Below are 12579 nucleotides of genomic sequence, written 5' to 3'. Positions count from 1 at the left end.
AATTAGTCAGTAATTATGGGCCATCCACATTAGATATTGTCAATGCTAGCATGAATACTAGCCTATTCCGTTCTGTATTTATTTCAATACATATATATACACAAACATATATAAATATCAAAAGAAAGGCGACTATGCCATCAATATTTGAATCACCCCAAGTGTTTTATTTTTTACTATTTGCTGTTGCTGTCTTATTTTGTCTATTTGGGAAAAAAAAGATCAAGAGAAACAAGTCATTAGTGACAGTGACATCCTCATAGTGTGAATATTAGGCATAGAACAAGAGCCTAAATCTTCTTCATAATTTGAATAATTATAATATCTTTTGAGCATGAAAACAGACAACGATCGTATAATGATGTAATATTATGACAGCACACAGTACGGTCTTTAATTTCAATTTTCTATGGCGATGCTCTTTGACTCCAGAAGATGGGGCTGCTGGGTGAATTTTCTATGTGAGGGCTTCCCTATCATCTTTTGAATTGCAGTACAGAGCGAATCTGACAGGAAATTGAGGAAGTTTTACCTTCAAAGTAAAAACCCTCCCAAGGGAATAATTAAATTTCTTTTATTTTGAAACAACACACTGGAAGTATCTTTGGTGAAATCCAATGACATTGACAGTCTTGTAAACCACGAGATGTCCAAATAAGGAACCCGGTTGTTGCTGTGAGCAGAGAGGAGACACAGACAAACCAAAGCCGCCAGCTGGACAGGGGACGGCGGCTCCGGGGATGAGAGCAAGCCGGTCAAACCTTCTCAACTCACCTGGAAGACTGTGAAAACTCTCGGAATTTCAACAAAATGTGTGAAAACTAGCACCTTGCGTATTAATGGATATTTTGTAAATACATTAAAAGGAGAAGAAGAAAGTCCTTATTTTCGCTATCATTTTACCACGAGCAACTCATTTGGGATTTCAACAATTTAAGCATTTCTGGATTCTTTGGAGCTTTCCTGGGAGTTATTGTCATGGCTTTTTTTTAAATCTTGGAATTAGCGTCTAGTGACTTACTCCAGGTAAGTTAAGTAAACATATCTTACTTCATTTGACGTCAACTTTACTATAAAGATGCAATTTATTTACATTGTATTGAGCTCAATGTGAGTTGTGTTTGGTGGTGTGGGACAATATTAGCGAATATTATTGTATTTATACATAGCCTATTTCGGTTTATCGAGGTCCATTTTTATTCTAATTTATGCTACTTTCCAAATATCGCCCTTTAAATGCCGGCACGTTGAAACATAAAAAGCCAAGGGAGTCGCTGGTGGGCATTCGCCGTCCGTCACACTGCCCACTTATCTTGCAATACTGCAATATAACAATGACGGTTTGCTCTTTAATCAACTTTAAAGGGGCAATAAACATGCATTGAAAATGTCAAAACAATTGAATGTCGACTATAATAACAATGCCAATAGTAATATAACTAGTTTTAAAGTTGGTTATAATGATATATGAATGCAAGGCATCTGTTTTGCAGAAAACTTTCTATTTGTACACACAAGCCATGCATCAACCATCAACCAGAGGAGAGGTTTTGTCAATGTTGGATACACACAAATCAATGAAGAGATCAGGGTGTAGTTTTAGTGTAAGAGAAAAAAAAAAAACACATATTGAAATTCTTTAACACATGGCCATCATTTGCCAGTTTCAAATTTAAAGTTGGGAATAATAATCATTGTTTTGTATCCTTATTGTGCTGTAGTAATTAATACAGCGTAAAAAAATGATCAAGAATGTTTAAAATTCTCTTTTTGTGGCTCTCACATGAAACGTAAGCACATTTATGCGACAAAGGCATGTTAAACTGACATTTTATTAAGATGCTCGGAAACCTTCTTATAAGACAAAGAAGTACAAAATATGAGGTGTTAATAAAGTATTTGGACAAACATTACAGTAAGAAAACAAGCTAAACCGTAATGGAAAGGGGCAAGTGTTTATTTGGAATGTTTTTGTTATCATTAATGGTAATTTAGAACGAGTACTGTTGCTAATGTCAAATTGAAATGGGAATTGTGATGCATTTAAGGGTATTTACTGTCACTTTACTGGAATTAAAAATAATGGAACGTCTCCTAAAGAAGTTGATATTGCATGCTAAATATACAGATAATAATAATAATAATAATAAAGGAATAAGAAAATATATTTGTGGTGATGCCGTGACTTGCCAAATTGGCTTGCAGTCACGGGACTGAGACAAGCCAGCAACACGACACAGGCCTTTTCAGAGCCACCCATGCATGTTTTTTTAACCTAGATGTCCCCTTTTGTTTCTGCATCTTGCATTTTCCTGTTGCCATTAAAATATATCCATAGACAACTGCCCTGTCTTCACTACATACTTTCATTCTATGATAACGCCCCCCCCTATCCCCTCCCGGCCCCCAAACAGGGTCGCAGTGTCAAAGGCTGTCTGGCATCAACAAACTTCATATCTGAATTGGTGACATCAGAGGGTGGGAGAGGCGACAGCGAGGCAGGAGTACAAAAGGGAGTCGATATGAATAGATGGGTGATGAAAACACAGTCAGCGGGACAACAGAAGATGGATTAAAAGCACTATGAAGAGGGAATGTAAATACAACACGGTGTGACATTAAGACAGACGGTGCTATTTTGCTGCCTGTGAGAAGGACAGATGACTTTCCCTGTGACGCCCACTAAGGTTTTGAAATAAATGGACAGCTTCGGTTACCCAAAACAAACACCGCGGTATACTAACCCGAGCCTAAATAACCTAAACTATTCCCACATCAGGTTCTTAATCACGTGTGTCCACTGGGTTTATAGCAATTTGATTATCTTGATAAACGCAGACACAAACACGTGCACACACACACACACACACACACAAGGTAGCTGAGTCATACTGTAGAATGCCACTTGAATACATAACAGTTACCTTTAAAAATATATATACATTTAAAAAAATGAAATTAATTTGTAGCCAAAAATCACTCAAATAATGAACCCGATACTTACAGATGAATTACAAATGTGTGACCATGGCGACAGATATGACATACCATCGTGTAGGATAAATAAAATAAGGCAATTTATTTAATTTAATACAAGCACAAGTTATAAACGTACTCAACAGGAATGATATTTTTAAATGCTTTTTTTTGTATTCTAGCGCTGTATAGAAAATACAATTAACATGACCTTTTGGGAGGGTGGGGGGGTGCCAATGGGGCTGCAGGGCACCCCCTAATATAACGGTCAGAGAAAAACTGTCAGTAAGACGGTAAGGAGGAATATATTTAAGAAAATAGGGACCGAGTGAGCTTGAGCAAGGCACAAATCGCCCAAGGATTGCAATAGTTTTGCTGCCCCATCACTGTGACCCCCCCCGCCCCCGCCATGTCAGTGTGCCCACATGTTTCTATGGTATAATGCGTGGAAGGAAAATAATACCCACTACCCTTACAACATATATAGAATAAAAAAAAGAAGCAAAATACTGTGAAGATATTAGATTGCAATAGATATAATAATAACAGTTTTCCATCTAAAAGAGAGGAAAAAAAGAACTAAAAAGAAACAACTCCTAAAGCATAACACATTATCAAATGTCTCACACATGGCAGAGGAAATGTCATGAGGATGTATGACTGCTATGCTTAATATGAATGCTTACAGAATCAGCAAAAATCTAACTGTACATCTCTCTACCCTGTACTTGCCATTAGTTAGTCACCCAGGAAAAATATGCTCGGGAATGGATTGAGCAGGGGTGATCACAATTTAAAAAGAAACACAATTTGTGTATATCAATTTAGTGCAGGCGGTGTTTATCATACATGGCCAAGGCTTTGAATATTTCCTCTGGATGCACACAAAAAGTGACCAGAAACTGTGCTCGCTCCCCTCCGACCCATTATTACACGCCCAGCGGTTGAGAACCCCCCTAGTGGTTCAGGGAGCATGAGACATCATTTTCACACATGGATTGCCGACCATAGAGTTCAGACCTGAACCCCATTGAGAATCTTTTGGAGAAGACTTTGTGCAGTAGTCTGTCACCAATGCAAGATCTTAGCGCAAATTGGATGCAACGTTGCAGACATTGCTACAGTTAATGCAAGCTAAAGGCCATTCAATAAAATATAACATTTCTGTTTTTTTTTTTATTTCTTAAAACAGGGGTGGGCAAAGCACAGCCTGGGAGCCATTTGTGGCCTTCGGTACATTCTAACAGCAAAAACTTGATTTTTTAAAGTTAAGTAAAAAATATTAAGAGAAAAAAGATTTAATATAATGAAAGTAGTCCTAATTTTACGAGGATAATATTTTAATATTATGAGGGAAAATAATGTCATTTTAGTATCATAACGCAGAAATGTTCATAATTAGTCTTAACATTACGAGAAAAAAAAACAACTAATAAACTTGCAATTTTTGGAAAATGAAGTTGTGATTTTATTACAGGAATATAGTAAAAATATGGGAATAAAGTCAGCAGAATTACAAGAAAAAAATTTCCAAGAAGAAAGCTGAAATAGTTGGAAAAGTAAAAATAAAAGAGCGGAAAAAAATTTGATTTTACAAGAATAAATAATGAAAGAAAAAAGTTTTAATAATGTGAGAAAGAAGCAAAATAAAATAATACATTTTAGGTAAATCAGGTTGGGAAAATGTTGTAATATTATGGGAATAACATTAAAATATTATGTCATTATATTCATTCATTTTATACCATTCACTTTTCAGCCTATCCCAGCTATCTTTGTGCGAGAGGCGGAGTACACCCTGGACTGGTCGCCAGCCAATCACAGGGCACATATAGACAAACAACCATTCACACTCACATTCATACCTATGGACAATTTGGAGTCGCCAATTAACCTAGCATGTTTTTGGAATGTGGGAGGAAACCGAAGTACCCGGAGTCTTGACTTTACTGACCCCATCCACCCAAGACCTGCAACTGCAGTACTTTGCCCAGATATGGCCTTGACAATACTAGCACCCACATCACCCACCAATGACATCACTACCACCAAAACAATTCAAACCAAAAACCAAACACCTACATCATAAGTAATACCAAACCTATAAACAACTGAGATGTAAATAACTACGATATTAACAGAATTTGGATAGCAACTCTGCAATTTGTTTCACAAAAGTAGCCTGCACCCTCGACTAGCCAATCTACAAGTCAATGCCCATCGAAGCATAGAATATCACGTCAAAGTGAGTGGAGCTGCTCACATCAAATCACAGCCAAAAGAGCGAAAAGAGCGAGTGACTCTTATCTTGTATTTCTTCCATTTTTGGAATGATCACGCCAACAGTCATCTCTTTCTCACCAAGCGTCTCACTGAAGGGACATAACCACTCTGTTGGGGGCAAAATATTTGCTCAAATACTTATTTTAGTATTACATTTATCCATAAATTAGAAACTTCTATTTAATGAGGTTTATGGTAAGGCTGCCTAACTATTTTTGCTTCATTTGCTAATAATAACATTTTTTTTTCCCACAGCTTCTTTGCTCATGCTGCAAGTATAAGAAATTGGTCATAACCACGCGGTATCTGGCATTTCCCCCACGCACAAACTGTTCATATGACACCCTCGTGGAAAAAAAAAATCACAGATGCTTACTCAACTCTAACGCAGTGATAAGATAACCTTGTTTTGGGCTGAATTGTGTCTTCCTATGAAAATATTATGCACTGATACCTTAGACTCATTAAAATGTTTACTATTTGTGTATTTTTTGAAGATGGCATAAGGATCATTTCAAAGTGCAGGGAAAATCTTTGATGTGAAGGAGTTGGCTTATGATTCATAGATGAGTTCATCTTCATTAAGGGTTATTGCTTCTGTATTGTGTGACTGCACACTTGTCCAGATGTGGCATTGCTCCTATTGTTGCTCAGTTAGATAATGGATGTTGCAGTGGTACCTCGGTTTTCAGAGGATTTTGGTTTACAATGAAAATTTTAGCCAAAAATATGTCTTGGTTTTTGTATATTGTCCCAGTTATCGTACGGCCAAACAGTGTGCCTAACAAAGCGGAACCATAATTTCTGGTGTATAAGATGCCAATTTTTTGCTCATGCTTTGAACCCTGTGGCTTGTACAATTACGCGGCTCATTTATGGCTAAAAACCAAATTTCAAATGATGCTGAGATTGCAGCTTCAGGAAGTAGTTAGAGACCAGAGACCAAGGAAAATGTATGTAATGTAAAAAAATGTAAAAAAGTATTTAATGATAAACAAAGAGGCCAGTGACAGAAGGTCACCGGGAAGCTAAAATTACAAACAAAAGAGTACAAAATATCAAATAAGGATTTACAAAGTTGCTCAACTACTTCTAGACAGTAGGCAGCAAAAATACGAGTACAAGACAGCGATGAGGCATGACAAGGCAAACGATCTGAAAGGGGGAAAATGGAAGTGGAGTGGTATAAGAAGGCCTAATGGCTGATAGGCAACAGGTGTGCAGACTAGGAGAGCAAGGCAGGAGTCGGCTGCAGGACAGAACAGAGACAACAGGGGGTTGTCGGCAGCAGACCAAAACAAGTGCAGGTCATGAAAATGGTGACGTGAACGAGGCTTATGATATCTTTGATCAGACGCATCTTAAAGTAAGTTTGATGTAGAATTATATTTGTACTATGTAATACTTTGTATTATGTTATGTATGTACTTCTGTTCTGGGCTGCTAGGACTGCCAATCATCCACAATGGGTTTCGAAAGGTTGTTCAATTGTTCAATTATCCTCACACGGGGGTGCTGGAGCCTATCCCAGCTGTGTTCGGGCGAGAGGTGCGGTACACCCTGAACTGGTTGCCAGCCAATCACAGGGCACGTATAGACAAACAACCATTCACACTCGTCGGCAATTAACCTAGCATGTTTTTTGAATGTAGGAGGAAACCGGAGTACCCGGAGAAAACCCACGTATGCAAACTCCACACAGAGATGGCCGAGGGTGGAATTGAACTCGGGTTTCATAGCTGTGAGGCCTGCGTGCTAACCACTCATCCGCATTGCTACTAAATAATAACAATCTTTAATGCCTGTGCTTGTGATTAAGGAAGATGTAGTCACCCATGCAATTCCAACTGCATATGTAAGGTACTTTTTATGATATTCTTGTTTTGTTTATGCAGACATGGGGCAAACGGCGGTCCTATTTTGACGGACAGTCACATAAGTGTGTGTGGAGAATGTGCATTTACGGCTAAGTCATGCTACGTTCAAAGATAAACGTGCTTCTCATATTTTTTCACTCAGAACCTGCCGTAAAACACAAAATGGTTAAAATCAAAGAGGTATCACGGGCCGCCTATTGAGGACCACTGTACTATTGTTTGTAACACTGAAGAACTAAGTGCAAGCAGTGTAATATGTGAGTCTTAGGAAGCATATACTTACATAGTATCATGAGTAGCAATGAATCGTACTTATGATTAATAACAATAATTAAATGAAAATAAGTGTAATTCACCATCATATTGCACATGGAAAACTACAATAATTGATATGCTGTCTTTGAAAGAAAACATATTCACCACATACAGTTACACTAGAAGTACAAGGTGGCTGCAGGTCTGATTCCCGTTGGCTGTAAGTGCTTTATAATGTTCCAAAAAAAAAAAAAAAAAAGACAACCATGCAATTTTATTTTTCATTTAGCTTGAATACCTTTCCCCTCTTTTTGTTCCTCCTTTGCTCCTCTGCAAATCTAAACCTATCCTTGCAGATGTTTAATCTCCCTCCCTCTCTCATACCCTGCCTGGTGTAATCTCTTCCCTCTTTTGTCTCACTTTGACACTGTTTTACATTTCTCCCCTTTCCACTTATCTTCTCAGTTCTATTTGACTCAGCCAACTCGGCTTCAGTTCCAGCTGTCTCCATCCTCTCATGCGATTATTTCTCAAATTTCAACCCCCCCCTGCTCTTGTAAGCTTGTCTTCCAGTATTCCTCCTCACTATTCCGCTTCTGTCCTACTATGCCATGCCCTGTGTGTCAGTATGACAGCCTTGCCTTTTGCAATGATACTTACCGTCAATGTTCAGCTTTTCACTGTTCATCTTGAAGCAAAATATTGTAGCAGAACATCACAATTGTCTCAATTATGTATTATCAAATCAGAGATATTCGGATTTGGAATGTAATGATTTGATATATGATTTAATTTTTTATTGTTGCATTATTTGTTGCAAAGCGGGATATTCTCCTCACCTCGGCAACGCACACGCACACACCAACTAATCTAAATAAACAATTCAACTGAAGCCTTGTCACATGAGGGAAATTACAAGGGTTTAAATACTAAGTAAGAATAATTTTCTTGTCAGGCTGTCAATGTTTACGCATAAATTTACTTTACCGGCAATATTTTTTTTTGTTGCACGATTAATGTGTACACGTTCTGTTTGACCCTCGGCCCACACTGTTTGTGTGAGGAAAGCAGTGGTTGTGGAGCTACAAGCGGGAACAAATATTGAGCAGAAGTAGACCAAGAAAAGGATAAGTTTAGCTAAAAAAAGCCAAGGAAGATGGCTCTTGCAGACCAGCGTAATTTGTATCTACTGTAACTGTGAGTTGACTTGTCATGGTCATTTTATTTATTATATTGGATATATTACACAGTGGTACTATGGCGTATTTGGGCAATTTTTTTGCTTTGAACTGCGAGCTAAAATTTGGGTTATGAGCTACCGGCAGGCATAGCCAAGGACAGCTATTTGGGGGTTTGTATCAATGCCACCATGACTGACGATGAATGTAAATAGCATTAGCAGCTATTAGCTTACTATCATGAGCTAGCTAGTCACCGGGAAAGTTTTTCAACACATCAGCAAATCATATCTACATCATAGCAATCTAATTCGTCTCATTTATGACAGGAACAACATCAAATGAAAAGCACTAAATGAATACAAACTCCATTATGAATCTGGAATTTGTTTTGATAGATGCACCGCACAAATACGCACATTAGCACTCAGTAAGGTCATTAAATCTTAACATTATGCATTTTCCACATAGTATCAGCATTTGGGACCAATTATGAGGTGAAAGTACAGTACAGTACTTCTGTGCAATGTGGGAGAAAGTTAGAAGGTGAGTTCAGGGACCGTCCAACAAATTGGGACAATTCACCGCTCACATTAAACATGCAAACTGGGGGATTCCTAACTATATATATATCATTCATTCATTCATTCATTAATTTTCTGGAGCCTATCCCAGCTGTCTTTGGGCGAGAGGCGCGGTACACCCTGGACTGGTCGCTAGCCAACCACAGGGCACATATAGACAAACAACCATTCACACTCACATTCATACCTATGGACAATTTGGAGTCGCCAATTAACCTAGCATGTTTTTGGAATGTGGGAGGAAACCGGAGTACCCGGAGAAAACCCACGCATGCAGGGGAAGAACATGCAAACTCCACACAGAGATGGCCGAGGGTGGAATTGAACCCTGGTCTAGCTGTGAGGTCTGCACGCTAACCACTCGACAGCCGTGCCGCCCCCCTATATATTTATCATAAATAAAAATGTATTTTCATATGCTATTAATTGTGATTAATCATGAGTTAACTACAGACAAAATGTGATTAATCAGCATTAAATATCTTAACAGATTTACAGCCCTACTTACCTTTGTAAATCATAAGTCAGTTACTCCAGCTCACCAGATTTAAGCATGACTCCCCACTCTGGTCTGGGGGGCATTCAGGCGTCGCCTCATTTACATGTGCCATCACTTCATTAAACAGTGATGACCATGCCGATTATTTGGAGTTGTTCTGTTTCATTTTTATTGGGTGAGATGGTGGCTATGATTCATAATGTGGAGCAGAAGCAGTCATAATTGTATCACTGTTTTATATTATACGCATGTACTTGTGCATGACCCAGTGTACTTTGGTCCTTCAGTTTGCGGATTAAATTGAATCTTTTTATTTATTTTTGTTATGAAAGGTGTTTTCATTTAGAAAAATTAAGGAGTAATTGCATTACAGTCTGCAATGCAGGTAAATGTCACATCTCTGCAAAATTTGACATATCTAGAACATCAAATACCTTCTGTGAATGTGTTACAAGAAGTTTTAAGGTCATGGTATTATTATTATGTACGGATGAGATGAGAGTAAATCTTGATGGACCAAATAGATTGAGTTCCTTCGACTCAGACGCCAGCATGGTGGATGTGGACACCATGCTGGTGTGGACTTGTGGTATTAATTCAGTATTAAGTGGAACATTTTGGGATTAAAGATGGACTCAAAACCATCTTCCAGGCTTTTAGGGACACTTTGTTGAAGGTGATCTCAGGTGATGCAAACCTGCTAAGAACTTGTGCGCCCTTCTTTGACAGGAGATGTTAAGGTGAAGAAAAACAGCGGCTATTATGCTCACTTATTTATTTATTTATTTATTGCATGTTCTCTTTAATTTTTACTCCCGCGTATACATTGTGACCATACCCTCAGGGAGAAGTTGTAGAAGAACCTCCTTAACTGTTGCTGTCATTGGGTAATTGTGCCTGAAAGGCATGTCAGAATTTTGGTGTTGAGGAATCACACCAGCGCCCCAGAGGCATTTAAACTGAGTACAGCCTAGACAGCTAGTGTGGGAGACCGATCGCCTGCCGTCTTAAAATAAGCATTTATTTCATCTTTCTAGCTGAAATTGAAGATACGGACGGTCATAGGGCTGATATCGTTTTTTTCCTATATGAACTGTTGATACATGTCAACACAACCCACACTCCATTTTCACTGTAATATGTTTTTTTTTTACTGTAATTAGCAGGGATACTTTTTGTACAGTTGTAGTTCACATTGTTTTCAACTAAAAGTATAGTTGTTTGGTGTCACAAGAATCAGTGGGTTGTCAAGAAGCTGTTGGAGAGAGAAGTCGCTTTTGTTTTGTTAGAAATTTGGTTTTCATTGTGATTCCCGCCTCCCACATCCTTTATTTCTTTCCAATTTAATATTACAGTGGACCCTTTTGACATTAATCAGTTCTGAAAGGTCCTACGAAAGCCAAAATGTACAAAACAGAATATATTTTCCTGTATTCAATAATGTATATCCAATTAATGTGTTCCAGACATGCAAAAATATGACCACAAAACACATTTTAAATGATAGTGATTGTAGTTTTACATTCAGAAAACCAAAGAAAATTAATCTAAATCTGGAATTGAAAAGATAAATGAACATTTAACATGACTTTTACCTTTAATAAAGATATGTGAATATGTGTTTCTGTTCAACCATTCCCCCTGCGACCTGTGTTGATAAAGGGACAGAATCTGTCTATAGTGTACCAAGAGAACCGCTATTAATCCTTTCCTGAGACTGAGTCACCAATGCGTGGATGCTCTGTTTGGGCCCTTGACTAGTTTATTAGGCTCAGTGCCCTATGATAACCAAGACAGTGTACAAAAACCAAGACATACAGTATTTTCAGCGAAAACGTAATCCTACTAAAATGAAGGCTCCACTATACATAACTGTGTAAAAGTCATACACCACCACTGGTATTGTTATCATACTTTTTTTCATTTAGCAGGACAACACAAAAAACAATACGAACCAATTTTGAGATGTGACACATGGATCAAAGACAAGTTAAATTTGGTAATGATTTTATTTCATTTGAGCATGCATCAGATTACAATTGAATGCATCACATAATCAGTTCACAGTTCCACATGTCCAAAAGGAGTAGGAAGAAGCAAAGCTTATTAAATCATACCCCTCCATCTGGTACTTTTACAATCAGTAACTGTTACATTTGTTCACTTCCTGCTTTCCTAATATAGTTCAAGTTTTTTTTTTAAGTAATTTTGTTCAAAAGTTTTTTGTCATGTACTGAAGTACGAGGTGATATGACCATCCAATGACATAATGGGTACCATAGTAAGTGTCAATATAGTGATATGTATAGCACATCATGACTGGTTCAAGACTCTTCATCCTTGTATTTAGCAAACATCATCTGCTTGTATTGTTTCTTGAATTGGCTAATCGTTGTGTATTGTTTGATTGTTTTGAAATTTAGTTGAGGATCTGTATAAAAAGGCTTATTCCGGAATTTATTCTGTAAGGCCTCTGTCACTCAGGGACCCTTGGAATTGTTGTATCTTTTCTCCCTTATCCAGAACCCTTGCCTAGAACCAGTATGGTATAAACCTTGTCTGTTCGTCTGTTTTATTTATTTACGATTTTTACGTTTCAGTTTTCGGACATTTTGGAATTAATTAATAACGGAAACAGGTCTAATAACGCATGCCATCATCTCTGGATATACAATAAGATACAAAAAAAAAGAAGACAAAAACTGTGAAAACAATGAACAACAGGTATAAATAGATGGTGTATTGATTTTGAGGTAAAGCAGACTGAATATGCGTGTCAAAGAAATCAGATGACAGGTAATCCATTTGCATCGATTGGTCCGGGGACAAAGAGGTAAAAGGACGTGCGCAGGCGGCCGTGGGACCGGTGGATACTGTCCAGTTGTGAAGATAATACAACATCGTCATCCTTTTTTCTTTTGCACAAT

The 12579-nt window shown here is 37.8% G+C and overlaps 1 protein-coding gene across 10 annotated transcripts in view; it reads left to right on the top strand.

Annotated features, from left to right (window-relative positions):
* Nucleotides 1–625: 625 nt before the first annotated feature.
* Nucleotides 626–12579, top strand: part of adgrb1a (adhesion G protein-coupled receptor B1a) — a 119039-nt gene continuing 107085 nt past the window's right edge. For 4 of the 10 annotated variants that reach the window (XM_058052777.1, XM_058052775.1, XM_058052778.1 and 1 more), the window contains exon 1: nt 631–1026. The gene's annotated coding sequence lies outside the window, so the exon portion shown is untranslated. Of the gene's footprint in view, nt 1027–5835; nt 6626–12579 lie in introns of those variants that run through there. The other 6 variants (XM_058052772.1, XM_058052773.1, XM_058052774.1 and 3 more) reach the window with 3 other exon arrangements.

This window comes from Doryrhamphus excisus, chromosome 17 (genome assembly GCF_030265055.1).
Source record: "Doryrhamphus excisus isolate RoL2022-K1 chromosome 17, RoL_Dexc_1.0, whole genome shotgun sequence".
Lineage (NCBI taxonomy): Eukaryota > Metazoa > Chordata > Actinopteri > Syngnathiformes > Syngnathidae > Doryrhamphus > Doryrhamphus excisus.
The sequence above is the reverse complement of the archived record's forward strand: the minus strand, read 5'-3'. Positions and strand labels throughout refer to the sequence as shown.